General features: G+C 37.2%; 1 protein-coding gene across 10 annotated transcripts in view; it reads right to left on the reverse strand.

Annotated features, from left to right (window-relative positions):
• Positions 1-17,295, reverse strand: part of adarb2 (adenosine deaminase RNA specific B2 (inactive)) — a 619,893-nt gene that overhangs the window by 119,912 nt on the left and 482,686 nt on the right. The gene's annotated exons all lie outside the window — the stretch shown is intronic.

Below are 17,295 nucleotides of genomic sequence, written 5' to 3' on the forward strand. Positions count from 1 at the left end.
TAAGCTTAATCGTTTTTACAAATCCGTCCATCCGTCAGTCAGTCAGTCAGTCAGTCAGTCAGTCAGTCAGTCAGTCAGTCTGTCGACAGCGGCCTCTGGTGGATTTACGTGAGAACAGCAGGTGCGAATGGTACACACAAGAGAAATTTAAGATCTCAAAAAGCGGAAACAGTGGTCTCTAGTGGATCGGCAAAAAACAAAAACTGCAAAAAACCTACGTCCTGTGATGTATTTAGCTCTCTCCAGAAATGTACACCAGGTTACGCATCTATAATGAGATTGTTTTTTTTTTGTGTACCAATGTACCAAGTTCAGACTACTCAAATAATTTGAGGAAAGTGACAGCATCTTAATCGCCTAAAAGTCTTATTCCTTGAGCCGGGAATCGAACTCTGGTCAACTTTTATAGCAAGCATTTTATTTTAGTTGTAAATTTAAACAAGATTCTGGAAATGAGATCTAAACTAAGCAGAATTGGTGAGGAAGAAAATGGTTTTTGCTTACAACGAGTAAACAAGTGAACAATCCTGTCCTTGTGGACATTTCGGTAACACTTTAGTTTAGGTCACAATTCACAATATTAACTAACCATTAACTAACACTACTAGCTTAATAAACTACTAATTAGCTGTTTATTGATAGCTAGTAAGGTAGAAGTTGGGTTTAGGTTTTGGTAAGATGCAGAATGAGATCATCCTAATGAACAGTTAAAATCATAATAATAGGCGGGTAAAAACCCAATAGTTAACAGCACGACCTAAACCAAACTGTTACTGACATGTCTTTATGCACATAGAAGAGAACAATCCGGTTTCCAGTGTAAGCTGACCATGGATTTCAACAGGAAAGATATTCATATCCAATTAAATGCTACACAAAAGGCACATGTGCGGATGTCCCATGGGCAGTGTCACTCCACAGCAACATCACTTTTTCCAGCACAGAGGACATTTCCTCTCCTGTCTCACTCTATTTGACCTCTATAAATGTAGTCAGTGGTCTCTTTAACCCCGGAACAGTCTGATTTATGGTGGTCTGCACCTCTATTCCTCCCATGGGAGTATGATAAGAAAAAAAAAGGGGAATTTATACTGCTTCGCCAACAAACCATCACTCCTCTACAACCTGCCATTTAAATAAAGCACTAGTGTTCAGTCAATAGACACCATATTTAAACATCATCAAATACTAAGTTCTATTAAAATGATAATATATCTTTGACTTGTTTCTAGCCGGTATTAACATGCATTTTCAGTGAACAGAACAGAACTGATGAGCAGACATGCATTACTCTTTCCACCTGATATTAATGTGTTTATATAATATATAAATATTCATTCATTCATTTTCCTTCGACTTTATTCATGAACTTTATTCATGCCTTTATTCATGAATGAACCACTAAACATCTCGCTTAATGTGTGTCCTATTAGTGACCATCTCTCCCTCATAAGCATAAACAGCCCTAAGTGAGAAGCAGCCGCAATGCTGATGCCTATATGTAACTCCGCCCTCTTTTGATTTGGATCGAAGCCCAGAAGGTTTAATTTCAAAGAGTTATAAAACATTATCTGTCTGTTATTTGGAGCTGAAACTCCACATACACACTCTAGGGACATCAGAGATTTAATTTATGTCTTACAAAAACGGGCATAACAGGACACCTTTAAAGAAAGCTTTCTTTGTGCTTTCTTTTAGTCTGAACGTTTTAGAAAGTTTTAAACAATATAAGCAGAAATAAGAATTATATTCAGTCTTTAAAGGTGCTGTATGTAAGTTTTTGACTCTTGTAAAGCAAAAAAAAAAAAAACGATAGTATGTTTGCAGATATTTAAGGAACATGCTAAGTGAAGAACTAAAATACAATGCTGAAGTCAGATATTCTGCTTTGAAAATGTGCGTTACGTGCTAAAACGGCTGTCTTTGTTTTGGTTATTGAATCCGGCCAATGCCATTTTAGCCAATTTTATTTCAGCACCCCGGGTTGCCTTGGTGGAAAACAGCATAATTGATTCATTTAGTCCGGAAGGCTCTCAAAGTATGAGTGAGGGAAATGCAAACTCTGGTGGACAGTAGTAGCCTCTGAAATGAGACGCAGATTCAGAGTTCCATTTGAGGTGGTTATTAATTAGCATATAATATAAATATTACGAATGTAAACATTTGGTGAGCATGTTATATTGTAACCCCATTTCCTAACAAGCAAGTGGGCTGTTTGCACCTGACGAAACATGGCAGAAATGTAAATAGCCATTAAGAAACACAGAATAGTGCACTCACTGCACCTCCACCAAAATGGTAACGTTTATAATCTAATTAATACATACTAAACCTGATGTGTGTTGGTTTACACTGAGTCACAGTTTTAAAGTTTAATTTCAAGCAGTTTATTTTATTTTCAAGATCTGAGGTGAACTATCTGCTGCTTCTTTCAATAGTATGACAATAAATTACACGTGAAACAGTGTTCAAACTCACAAAATTAACATTTACCACTGAATAAAGCACACGAAGTGTACCTGTTGTTCAGCTGCAAGAAATAAAAGCCGTTTCTAGCCATTTTAGCTGTTGGTTAAAACAATATGTAAAATATTTCTACTATCTCGTGCCATTGATTTATAAAACACTACTTAAATCAGCCTTTAGGCTCAATAGTCAGGCTCACTCCTGTTAATGTTGTCAATCTGGCAACCTGTGCTTGCATGTGTTTTGAACAAGGTGAGCAATACCTAGTTTAACCTAGGCATAGGAGGGTTTTCAAGGTATACAGAGATTTGCAAAAGTCAAGGTTTTAAAACAGGCAAATTTTTTCTGTGATACCGTTCCTAAGGTATGTGCAATAATTTTTATTTACATTTTTTTTGTTGTTTTTTAGCACAACAGTATCTCCAGCAGAAAGAAAAATATCTAAAGATGTTGTTTTAAATTGTAATGAAATCAGTGTTTTTGAAACAAATGAAGACAGCAGAAGTCATCAATTTGTTTTTATTATTCAGCCTGACATGTTTACTGCTCCAAAATATGAGATATGTTTCAACTTATAAATATATTGTTTTCAAAGGTAAAAAAAGTTTTTTACCCAGAGTTTTTTTTTTTACCCAGATATTTAAAATTATTTATTTCAAAGCTGTAATCATGATACCATGAAACCGTGATATTTTTATCCAAGGTTATAATACCGTCAGAATCATATAACGGCCCATGCATAGTTCAACCACTGGGTGTCAAACTTACATCCTGCACCTTTAAAGAAGAACAAAAACAACAACAAACCCCTTCGGTCACAAAACAGCACCATAACAGAAATATTTACATTCATAAAAATATTAACTGTAGATCTGTTCAATGAGGCTGTATAAAAAAAGCAAAACAAATGACATTTTAAATGAGTTTGCAAAACGACTCACTACAGCGGTGGTTTCTGAAACGGCAAAAGTTACATTTCCAACGGGGATGTTTTGTTAGGAGAAATTGAATTACACGAATTTCCATGTTTGCTGAGATAATCCCATTCCGCTGATTGTCACACCTGGGTACAATATGCAAATGAGCAGCCTCCGCATAAAACAGTAGCAAATGAGTAATAACCATCATTCCCTAACATTGGGTCCATAATCATTGACAAGTGCTTCACACTGCAGTCACTCTATTTCACAGTAATGGTGGCGCACATCAATTTGCTTTCATTGTGCTTTCTTTCAGTCGGAACATTTCAGAAAGCATATTAACATGGTGTTAAACAGTCACAATGTACACCTGTCCAATTGCTTGTTAACACAAATTTCTAATCAGCCACTCAATGCATTTAGGCATGTAGACATGGTCAAGGCGATCTGCTGCAGTTCAAACCGAGCATTAGAATGGGGAAGAAAGGTGATTTAAGTAACTTTTAATGTGGCATGCTTGTTGGTGGCAGATGGGCTGGTTTATTTCACAAACTGCTGATCTACTAGGACTTTCACGCACAACCATCTCTAGGGTTTAAAGAAAACGGTCTGAAAAGACAAAGTATCCAGTGAGCGGCAGTTCTGTGGGTGCAAATGCCTTGTTGATGAGGTCAGAGGAGAATGGCCAGACTGGTACAAGCTAATTGAAAGGCAACAGTAACTCAAATAACCACTCGTTACAACCGAGGTCTGCAGAAGAGCATCTCGGAACAAATAATACGTCCAACCTTGAGACAGATGGGCTACAGAATATTTCCTGTACCTTGGTGAATCAATGCTACGAAGCAGTAAGGCAGTTCTGAAGGCAAAAGGGGGTCCGGTACTAGTCTGGAAATGTATTTGAATGTCAATCCATACAATCTATGACACAGTACTTGCAGGTTAAGTGTTAAAGACTAGAACAGTCTAGAAAAGTTACTTTTTGGTGCTATAAATTATAAAACCCATTAGGCTGAATGCATCACTCCATGCAGACTGGGATCTGATTTACAGACATCTAACTTGGAACAAGCTTAGCCATTATAATGCATTAAGGCATATTGACGATTCTACCAATGTCTCCTTATGGCACAAAGATAAACACCCAGGGTTTTTTAGACCCCCAGCAAACCTTTTAGGTGTAAAACCAGAGTTTTAGGTCTCCAGATAAACACAGAGAGGCCGTGTCTTAAGAAGGTCCCTATTCCCCGACTCATTTCCCATCATTAATCTCAGTGAGAGGCTGAGGAGGGACTACCCCGTGTGGCCTCAGGTATGGCATTTTAACAGATGACTATGTGCCAGCAGAAGGGCCCTTCCTAGTTTTTTGGTTCCTGGACCCAATGATTCCAATTTTGGTGTCAATGAAAGCAGCGATTTATCATCCAGCGTATTACTTAGTGTGGCGGTTGGAGGAGGCCATTCATCTCCCTCACTGCCAGGCCCGGGCCAAAAAGACGCAAACCCAGCAAACAACCACACCAACCTCTCGCTGCACCCACACACCCCAGCTGACTGCCCCAGCCCTCGCTGCGCTCGAAACCGTGTCAGGGCTACAAAAAACTGCTTGTTTGCTTCGGCAGGGCAGATTTCAAGTGAAAAATGTTAAACGTGCAGAATGAGTTATGGTGCATGCAAATGTGATTTATGCACCAAAAAGTGCAAAGTTGACAGAATGATGTTATATAAAACTCACAATGGGCCAGGAATGCATTTTAAATGGACCTATCAGGTTAAATTAATTGTCTCTACCATACTTTGTATACTAGTAATTATGGTTGCAGTAATATGGTATACTTGATATACATCCATATGCAAAATTCATACTGTATGCTTTCTTTGCCATTCCAGATGACTTTATTAATAAGTAATTTGAGTCATTGCAGAGATGTATGGATGCAGTCCTCCAAGCTCATGATGGAGTCAGACACAATATTCATTCTGTCTCCACTGCAGCAGGACTTTATATTCTATACTGGACATTATTTCTGTTCAGTGAAAAGACTTTTGTCTAAGCAAAGTCAGACCTTACTGTCCTAATTAAATAATTTATAATCAAGGCAAGATCATATTTTTTGTTGGTCAAATAAGCTTAATCTAGAGGCCTTCGACTTTCATATAAGCCACTTCTGATACCAAATGATCGACTAGAAATATTATTTGTTTTTTCTAAAACTTGGATAGGTGACAAGACTTTGTCCGGTAGTGTACATAAACACAAACACATACACATCATATATATATATATATATATATATATATATATATATATATATATATATATATATATATATATAAAATTATTATTATTATTATTTATTAAAATTATTACTACTACTATTATTATCAATTATTACTATTAATTATTATTATTATACTTATTATTATTATTATTATTAATAATAATAATTATTATTAATTTATTATCAATTATTTATTAATTAATTATTATTAATTATTTATTCGTATTTAATATTATAATTATTACTATTATTACTATTATTGTTATTATTATTATTATCATCTCTGTTTTGCATGTGCACTTAAAAATAGAAAATGATTATTTTAGACTGTAAACGCAGAGCATAAGCAATTTCTTTAAAAAAAAAAACAACAACAAAATTTTGGACCTGTAGCACAGTATATTGATTAATGTGCATAAAAACTATTTAAACAATTCCAAATCAAACCAGGTTGATTTTCAAACCCCACCCATCTGTTTTCTTAGTCTTTAAAGTGTAAAAAAAAAATCTGTATCGGTTGATCCAAAGATCCTTAATTGTTAATAATCCCTCTAACCTTGATTCTGGTCACATGCAGAAGTCTCCTATTTCACACAGCTCAATTAAAGGTGATAAAAAGGACAATATCACCCCCCCCCCCCCCTCTGTGCACATAATGGGCTATGCCTAGTCTCAAAGGCAGATAGCCATGTATGCCTGGTAGGCATATGACACTGTGCGTACAAGAGTGTAAATGAGTAGGAATGTGTGCGTACAGAAAGTGCTCGCAGCTCTGCAATGACAGAGACACACAAAACAATTTCACGCCCCCCAGGGGAGCGCAGCGATGGAGGTGCTGGGACTGAGACACGGACCCTTGCATGCGCGCACCAATTCCTCCGCTTCAATTAGCGTTCTGCTCGCGCCTGCTGGCCGCCGATACACAGGCGACTGCCAAGCATGAAAAACACCCAACAACACGCTTGGGCTACAGCAATCTGTCCCTGCCTGTGACACATACGACTCTAATTTTACCCTTCCCAAACTCAATATAGTGCCTTCGACTGTATGACACGGCACAGTCCACTTCCCTCAGCCCGATAATGCAGAATCCGCTTATACTTTCAAGGTTTAATTGGAGTCGGATTGTTACTGCCAAGTCATGATCGCCTAAAACGATAACCTTGCACACCGAAATGGCAATTTTCTTCCTATTTAAAATGTGTGGCGCAAATTTATCACCCACAAGTCTCACATGTGGTTATTACAGCATCATATAAACAATAACCTCGTGGTCCCTGAAGCAGTTAGATATTATGTTAAGAAATAACTCAGTGTCTCCTTTAAGACCCAATGAAACTGTCTGAGGAGCTCAGTGCTCACGCATTTACTCCTAAAACAGGACGCAGCCTGAGGCATATGGTATTAATAACTTTACTAGCCATTTTATAAGCTATTCAAATTATTTGTTAATGTTTAACAGCAGAAGAGGGACACTCTCATTCTGGAGTCTCTTTTATTAGTGAAAAACAGCAAAAAAAAACAAACAGTAAGACAATAGCTGCGTATGAAATTGCATACTTGTACACTATTCTACGCCATTTTGTAGTATAAATAGTGTAAGTAGTGCGTTTACACTAAGGGGCGGAGCTATCGGGCACACATGTTGGATAACTTTATTTATTTTAGATGGTGAAAGCAAAATTCTCCTACGAGAGTGATTATAGCGCCTCCTGATGGTGAATGCAGCAGTACTCACGGCAGGTATTATTTGATAGTCTGGTCATTTATTTCACTGATTTGGCGACCGTCAAACGTCATCAGGGAAACGGTTTGAATTTCCGCTTAGTGAAAAACATTAGTGCTCCATTTGGGACAACACTACATGCATATACTATGCTGTTGAGTGTGTAAGTGCATAAGTACATAGCGCATGAGTGTATAGTGTATAGTGTGCCATTTTTTCTTTAGCAGTATAATAGCATTAGCTTATAAGCCAACATGTGACTAAAGAAGCCTTTTAGGAGTATACTAGCATTCACCTCAAAGCAAATATACTTACAATACAAAATAACAATACAAATTTACATGTCTTTGAAGTACTTTTTGAGTATACTAGCAAAGGTTAACACAACTAGGGATCACGATTATTTGCATTTATTGATTTTAATCCCCACTAGCTTAAAACTAAAATTACTTTAAATTTGGTTTTGTAGTTCGGGCATAAATACATGTTTGTTGCCGTTTTAAAAGTTCATTTGATTGACAATTCAAAATCTGTGGATATTATTGATGCCTTTATTTGGTCAAATTGCTACTTTTTACTGTCATTCAATGGGTTTTTGGTCATTATCAATGCATTGTCACCTTAATTGAGCGTGTGCAGCGCAGCAAAAATAGACCCAGTGCCAAAACTATCACAGCAATACAGAAAACATGAATTTAATGTAGATGTCACAGACAGCTAATTGGAGTATACTAGCATTAGCATCAAAGATAAAATAAATTAAACAACATACTGTAGATTTCATAGACAGCTATTTGGCGTACACTAGCATTAGCATCAACGATAACACATATTAAACAACACACATTTAGTGTATCATAGAACCAACTTTTAGGTGAACATTAGCATTAGCTTCCAAGCTAAAACAAGTAAACAACAGATTCAGACTTTAAAGGAAATACTTTTAAAAGTATACTAGAATTAATCTAAAAGCTAACATACAAGTAAGGAATACAAATTTTAATAGAAGCAACTTTTTGGAGTATACTAGCATTGGCATTACAGCTAACTGCATTAAAGCGCAACTGACGCAGGCAGTTCATGTGACCATGACAAAATGGCGGATGTAGTACATCCGAATTTCATTCATACTGCTCACATTCAAACTGTATAGAACGTACTTTTCAAACAGCCGAGTTGTACGTTTGAGTTCAAATGCCGTACCTACTAAGTAGTAGGCGGTTTCGGACGCAGCCACTCTTAAAAGTACACTAAAATTTGTCTAAACGCGAATGCACAAGTAAACAACACAAATTTAGGTTTTAGATTTCATAGAAGCTACTTTTTGGAGTATACGAGCATTAGCATTACAGCAAACACAAATTAAACAACACGCATTTCGTGTATGTTTCATAGAACCAACTTTTAGGTGTACATTAGCTTCCAAGCTAAAACAAGAGTAGACAACACAGATTTAGACTTAATAAGTGACACTCCTAAAAGTACACTAGAATTTGTCTAAACACGAATGCACAAGTGAACAACACAAATTTAGGTTTTAGGTTTCATAGAAGCAACTTTTTGGAGTATACGAGCATTAGCATTACAGCTAACACAAACAATACGTTTCTACTGTAGATTTCATAGAAGCAACTTTTAAGTGGGGTGAGGCAGTGGTGCAGTAGGTAGTGCTGTCGCCTTAGAGCAAGAAGGTCGCTGGGTCGAACCTCAGCTCAGTTGGCGTTTCTGTGTGGAGTTTGCATGTTCTCCCTGCCTTTGCATGGGTTTCCTCCGGGTGCTTTGGTTTTCCCCACAGTCCAAAGACATGCGGTACAGGTGAATTGGGTAGGCTAAATTGTCCGTAGTGTATGAGTGTGTGTGAATGTGTGTGGATGTTTTCCAGAGATGGGTTGCAGCTGGAAGAGCATCCGCTGCGTAAAAACTTGCTGGATAAGTTGGCGGTTCATTCCGCTGTGGTGACCCCGGATTAATAAAGGGACTAAGCCGACAAGAAAATGAATGAAAGAACTTTTAAGCGTACATTAGAATTAGCTTCAAAGCCAAAACATGAGTAAACAACACACGTTTAGATTTAACAGATGCAAATTTTAGCACTTGGTTGTAAAGTGAACAGGCAAAAGTAAAGTAAACAACACCAATTTAGACCTGAAAAGCTTGTGCGCACAAAACATTCAACAACACTAAATAAGACATCGATTAGATATTGGCATTTTGTCTCATTCGTGTATTAAACTGCATTAAATATTAAATATATTCTTGCTGGCCATGACTGTACTTCAACGCGCAGCATTTTTGTTCTTAACGCAAACAGACAAATCACTATTTTTCTGCTTAGGAAACTGCGTAACTCATTTCACATGCACTTAAAACGTCTGAATCCCGTATCGCGGCTATCATCAAGACCGGTCACGGTACAATAATGGCTCCATCATAAACAGCATACTTAGAGTAGCAGAAAAGTAATTAAGCAAACTGAAGATGCTTTTGGAGAGACAGGAATCATATCAGTGTTTTCCAGTGTGCCTGGCGATGCCTGCAGCTCTTCCACGGCATGTGCGCTCGCTGATATGAACGACGGAGCTTTTGTTGTGTCTTACTTACCAACACCACACCGCTCCTCATTAACCTTTGCACAGATAAGCCTGTTTCAACGGCATGTTTCAACGGCTCCACTGAAGCGGCTCCTCATCCGACAAAAATACCCCCCAAAAATAGCATATTCCTATCCTGTTTTAAGATGCCGTATCATTATTGTGAGCCAGTCTGCGCAATCGGGATTTCAATTCCGACTGCAGCTCCGAGATCTTGGCCTAGTTGCCACCAGATCCACCTTTAATTACCCAACATGTATTCTGGGGCCGGTGTTCATTCTGGCACAGCTAACAAGGTTAAAAGGTGCAGCTCGAGTCTAATGAGATTCACGATAATTCGCTGAGTAATTGTTAACAACATGTTACAGCTTTTTTCCTTCTTTCTCAGCTCGCATACGCTTGTTAGAGGAGACATTCGGGTAGGAAGGAGCTCCTTTCTGGGCTTCTTGTGCAGCTTTGTGTATAAGAGGAGGAGGAGGGTGACGGAGGTGTGAATATACAAAGACGCTAAGCAAACACGGCTTTTATCGGAAGCAACATGCAGGGGCACAGACAGGGGAGTGAATATTAACTGCCGGTGTGTAAGATAATTGGCACCAAGTGATTATTCATCCACTCGGGTCAGCATTTTAATGCTAGGATCAGGTGGAAGGCAAGCAGTGTGAAGAACAAACACGAGTAGCGGAGGAAAAGGGCAACGGCGAACGTGTGGGATCCAGCAAACTGCAACAGCACCTGAGTTTTCCCTGAAGCTTACACCAAATACAATTCTGTCGGAAACTAAGGGTTGATTTGCAAGAGGTTGGTGTTCCACTGGTGGCTTGCCACCTTGGTAATTTCATGCCAGCCTCCAGTAACAAGCATGTATTGAGTGTCTGGAGTCGGTAGGCAACCACAGGCAGGTTACAGGTGCTGAACCGCTAGTTGTCTGCCTAGAGGAAATCTTGGTTAACAAACCACAGAGAAAGTAAAAACAAGTGGTGCAAAACATAGTTAGCTCACTCACTGTTAGAGTGAACACTATCATGTCTGAAATACAGTACGCCTTATAAGTGACTGAGGGAGTTGAGTAACAAACACGGTTGCACCATTACAATCAGATCATGTGGAATGTCATGCAAAAAAACAAATATAGTGTGAGATTGGTGTGTTTTCCTAAAAGATACTGGCTGTAAATGTGTGTGGAAATTTTAGCAATATGATAGCATTAGCTTTTAAGCCAACATGTGCCTAAGGCCCAATCCAAATTCCTCCCCATTAGCCCTTACCCCTACCCCTCGTTTGCACGTGCGTGTCATTTACATTTAGTCATTTAGCAGACACTTTTATCCAAAGCTACTTACAAATGAGGACAAGGAAGCAATTTACACAACTATAAGTGCAACAATGACTAAGTGCTATATTCAAGTTTCAGGTCTGTAAAGTCTAAGTAGGAAAGTATTAGTAACTTTCCTTCTTAGGAAAGTGTCAAGGGGTAAGCATGTCCCAATTCTCTTTAGCTTAAAGGCGTAGGGCTAAGGGGAAGGGGTGAATACCCCTTTGAATGAAGATTTTTCAGGACCACACTGGAAACCAAGGGGTAAGAAAATTTCCCATAATACACCAGGCACACCGGCAGTATTGCTGAACCCGCAAGTAAGGAGATCCACAAATTAGTATTTTTTTGTCGATATTGCGAATTTTTACAACAAAGACATGTTTTAATATATTCATAACCGTGTTTGTGTTTTACCGTCATGCTTTAAAAAAAAAAAAACATTAAAATAAAAATAGCTAAATTTGGCTATCTATAATCCATAATCATAACTCCTGTTCTGCAGTCCAACAACAATCTGACACTTGATGACACACGAATACCCTGTGAGAGAAGTTAAGTGGCTGAGAATGAGTTTTTTACAGTGTCTGCTACAATGCTAATGTTGTTGTTGGTGTGTTTACATAGATGAACAAGGCCACTGAGTAAATACACAGTACAGTTACGATCTTATTGCCACATTAAATCATTAGGATAACATGATATCATTGCCTTAAGTGATTTCCTGAAGATAAATACCAAAACATAGCACAACTGGATTAACTACAGCAGTCGCGATCATCTGATCTCATATGAAGCAAGAGATCACGATGACATATGATGACGTGTGCAGGTGCTGTAGTGCTGTCCCAATTCTTAGGGATACTTGTTGAAGTCCTTCCCCTTAACCCTCGGTTGTAAGGGCCAAGGGGAAGGGGTACAAAAATAGAATTGGGATTGGGCCTTAAGAAACCTTTTAGAAGTGTACTAACACTAGCATTGAAGCAAATAAAAGCAAACAATATCAGTTTAAATATCTTTGAAGTACTTTTAAAGTGTACTAGCATAAGCCTTAAAGCTAACACAACTAAACAACAAGACTTTGCATATGCGGATGTCTGAGTTCCAGTTAGTCAGCGGGTGCTTTAAGCACACCTCCCCAGGAGAGAGCAGCGAAGGTCAGACAGTTCATCAAGGGTCTACTGCTAAATCTTATCACACTATAGTTGTTAAACGTGATATTTAATTCATCTTGTCTCTATCTAACGACTTTTCGGTCCTTTTAAATCTATTGCTTGTTCTCTGGTAACGTTTTTAGCTGAGCGCAAAGATAAGTTAATATATTTATTTATATAACCATGTACACTGATTCTGCACATTTGGCTGATTGCTTGCCTCCCAAGGAGTTCCCAGGCAGGCAAGAGACAGTCCCTCCAGCATGTCCTGGGTCTTCCCAGAGGCGTCCTCCTGGTGGGACATGCCTGGAACACCTCCCTAGGTAGGCATCCAGGAGACATACAAAACAAATGCCTGAACCACCTCAGCTGACTTCTCTCAATGTGGAGAAACAGCAGCTCTACAGCAAGCTCCTCACCCTATCTATAAGGGCGCACTCTGCCACCCAGCGAAGGAAATTCATTTCTGCTGCTTGTACCCGAGATCTTGTCCTTTCGGTCATGACCCAAAGCTCATAACCATAGGTGACCACCTTGAATCCATTAGGATTTTTTTTAATTGCATTGTAAATACTGTACTTAAACAAACCTTATATTGTAGCAAATCAAAAAAAAAATCACCACAGGCGATATGCAAACGCAGGTGAGGAAAAAAAATTAAACAACTCTTATTCTACTGACCACGTTGCAGCTTATGGGAATATTTACAGAGCTTTCAGTAAAAGTCCATCAGTAATGATTAATCCAAGTGAGACACACCGCAAATACCAGCGCACCTAATTTACTAAGATACAAAAATAAAGCTACGTAAACTGCTTAAGAAATCTTGTATTGATTTACAGTTGTTTACTTTGAACAACATCAGGCAGTCTGCAGAAAAAAAAACTTGGCCAGGGCACCAGTGGACATTTCAGCACGACAACAACCCAAAACTCACAGCAAAAGCGGTGAAGAAATGATTAGCAGACAAAAAAAAAATACGTTTTGGAGTGGCCCAACCAGAGTCCTGACTTAAATTCAATTCAATTCAATTCAGCTTTATTTGTATAGCGCTTTTACAATGTAGATTGTGTCAAAGCAGCTTCACATAAATGGTCATAGTAACCGGAACAGTGTAGTTCAGTTTTTAGTGTTTAAGTTCAGTTCAGTTCAGTTTAGCTCAGTTCAGTGTGATTTAATCATTACTGAGAGTAAAATCTAATTAAGAATCTGAGGAAGGAGCTAAAGATCAGTTGAATGGCAAGCAGACCCGCCAACCTGAAAGAATTACAGCTCATCGCTAAAGATGATTGGGCAAAAACACCACAGGCAACATGCAAATAGCTAGTCAGCAATTAAAGGAAGAGTTTGATTGCTGTAATAGTCAATATGCATTGTAAATACTGTACTTAAACCCCATATTGTAGCAAATTTTTAAAAATCACATTTGTGGAGTTGGAAGCATTTGGGATCATGTCTTTCTTATATAAGTATAACTCAGAGTCCTAAAGGGCAGCATAATTTTATTCAGAACAGCATTGAATGGGTCTCCAACGCCTTTAAAAGTTGTCTGGGTTGGCACATAACTAGGTTTTGGAACGAATCCATAGTCTTCAAGGAACATAAAATCTATAAGGCAAATATATATTCTGAGAAAATCAGACAAAAGTGGATTATTTCAGTAATAAATGAGCAGCGGTAAAACAGAAAGTGGTGCATCCACAACCACAGATCCAACACAATATAAAATCTCTAATTATCCACTAAAGCGAATGGCATTAAATACAAATAAAGGCTGAAATAAATAAGTAGATTCCACCCTCCACTGCATTTTTCATTCTATCTGGTTTCTCCTCTCTCCAGCTGTACAGAGCAGAAAAAAGCAAGCTCGAGGAAGCAGATCATCTGTTCAGCCTTCAGGAGGGTGAAACATCTGTGCGCTTTCAACAAATAGGTAATCAAAAATCAAGTAAATAATGTCGATATTAAAAATGAAACAACACTCCTTCTGCTGATCCCGTTGCAGTTTATGGGAATATTTAACAGAGCTCTCAGTAAATGTCCATCAGTAAAGATTAATCCAAGTGAGAGACACTGCAAATACCAGCACACCAGGTTTTACTAAGATCCAAAAATAAAGCTACGTAAACTGCAAAAGAAATCTTGTATTGGTGTACAGTTGTTTATCATTTTACTCTAATTACTACAATGGTTCAACTGAGGCTTTGACTAAACACTGACAATTTTGATTATGAAATATATGCAAATTAAACTATTCCAGTTGCGTAATTGCCAATGAAATTTTACCTTAAAGTAAATAAATAAAAGACACAGTAAAGCTAATTAAAATAAATACTTAGAGTTTTAAGATTGAAATTGTAAAACACAAAAAGTAATAATTTGTAATAATAAATGTAATAATTTTGTAATCTTCAACCCTAAGTTTTGGGGAAACCTAATGTTTTAGGGGGTGTTTTTCAACCAGTGCACCATGAAAACTAATCACAGTAAACAACACTATTAAAAAGGAGCAATACATCAAAATTCTCAACAACAACAACAACAACAACAACAACAACATTCATAGTCTGCAGAGAAATTTGGCCTGGGTACCAGTGGACATTTCAGCACAACCAACAATCCATAACACACAGTGGTGAAGAACTTACTAAGATCAAAAAATTAAGCTACGCTAACTAGTTAAAAAATCTTGTATTAGTGTACAGTTGTTTACCATTATAAATCTAATTTAAAAAGTCTGTTCATTTGCTCCTTTGACTTAACACCGATGATTTCAATTATGATTACATAAAATATATGCAAATTAAACTATTTTAGTTGCCTTATTGCCAATTAAATTTTACCTTAAAGTAAATAAATAAATAATAAAAAATACACATTAAATACATAAAGTCTTTAAGGTGTTTTTCAGCCGGTGGGCAAGAGAAACTAATCACAGTAAACAGTGCCATTAAAAAGGAGCAATACATCAAAATTCTCAACAACAACATCAGGGAGTGATCAGAGAATCTTGACCTTAGGCACCATTGGACATTTCAGCACGACAACAATCCATAACACAGCAAAAGCGGTGAAGAAATGGTTAGCAGATAAAAACATTAACGTTTTGGAGTGGCCCAACCAGAGTCCTGACTTAAATCTAATTAAGAATCTGAGGAAGGAGCTAAAGATCAGTTGGATGGCAAGCAGACCCGCCAACCTGAAAGAATTACAGCTAATCGCTAAAGATGATTGGGCAAAAACACCACAGGCAACATGCAAAAAGCTAGTCAGCAATTATAGGAAGTGTTTGATTGCTGTAATAGTCAATAATGATCAAGACTTTTCTATTGATTATTCAGAAGGGTATGAATATTTTTTACATGCCACTTTTTGTTTAAATGTAAATAGAAAAGAGATTTTTTTTCCCTTAATGATACCCCCTGTCCATTTGCCTGTGTCATATCCGGTAACAATAAATAAATAAATAAAGAAAGAAAGAAAAACAAAACAAAAATAAAATAAAATAAAACAAAAAGTAAAACATAAAAAACATGAAAAATAAAAAACAAACAAAACAAAAATTAAAACAAAACAAATAAAAATATAAAACAGAACAAAAAAATAAATAAAATAAAACTAGCTGGTTAAATAAACAAACAAAAAAATAAAAGTAACTTTTAAGTCAGAATTTGCCAGGGGTAAATAAATAATTATAAATAATTTCAGGCTTGAGTGAATATATAGACATCCAAATAAATATATACAGTAAACATACTTCAACTTGCTTAATACAGAAAAATCTAAAATCTTTCAGGTTTGTAAAAGGATGTTTAGTATTGCTAAATCATTTTGCATAATATATTTGCATGAACCCAAACCTGCATTTTGCATACATACACGCCTACCTATACACATGTATACATATAAAAATAACCTACATATTTAAAATGCATGCTACTTTACACATCTGTAAGATCCAAGAATTCAGCTTGCACCTTAAAACAAATGTTTATGCATTCATACTTTTTTTTTTTTAAATCACGGCCTGAATGTGCTTGGTCATCGAGGAAATGTTTAAACTGATTCACAATACCCCAACAATACATTTCCTCCATCGCTATTTAAAAAGTCGTTGAGACATGCAAGTCATTTCATCGCTGGCCTAATAAAAATTCTAAATTTGTAAAGGCCAAAAAAAGGCCATCACAAGAAGAATAAGTTCTAAATGAAAGCCTTTATGCCACAATAATGAGGTACAAAGAAGTCGCCAGAGCTAAAAGGACTCAGCAGTAATGCTCTCCTCCTTTTTCCGAAAGGCCACTAAAACTGCTTTTACAATATCCAGCCACTTTTACATAATTCATGTATGCAGTGGTCACACAGATAATTACATTAGCAATAAGCAAGGAAAGTCTTCCTTTTTAACGTGCACCCTTTGACTCAAGTGCTAGAACAAAAGTGTGAATAGACACGGCTTTCACCATTACCTTCTAGTCCCGTCAGGAACGTTAATGCAATTTCAAATGGCCATTCATTCCACAATCTGCAAACCTTTTTATCATAATCCAATTACTAGGTCTCGTTTATCAGCCCGCATTTTATCACCCAAAAACAATACGACGAGAGGTCAGTACCATTTACTTCTGCTATTCACACGCTCTGTTTCTTAGAAAGAGCTTTGGTTAATCGTGTGGCTGGAAGCAAATGAACAAAAATGTGAGGAACAGGGGCTTATTGAGGGATACTGACTAGTTATGATCCCTTTAAAACAAACAATACATCCAAAGATATTATTTTATCAAATATAAGCATTCTAGTTGATCTTGTGCAACACTTTATTTAAGCATTGTGTTCATTAG

Source organism: Danio rerio, chromosome 24, assembly GCF_052040795.2.
Source record: "Danio rerio strain M-AB ecotype USA chromosome 24, GRCz13ab, whole genome shotgun sequence".
NCBI classification, from domain to species: domain Eukaryota; kingdom Metazoa; phylum Chordata; class Actinopteri; order Cypriniformes; family Danionidae; genus Danio; species Danio rerio.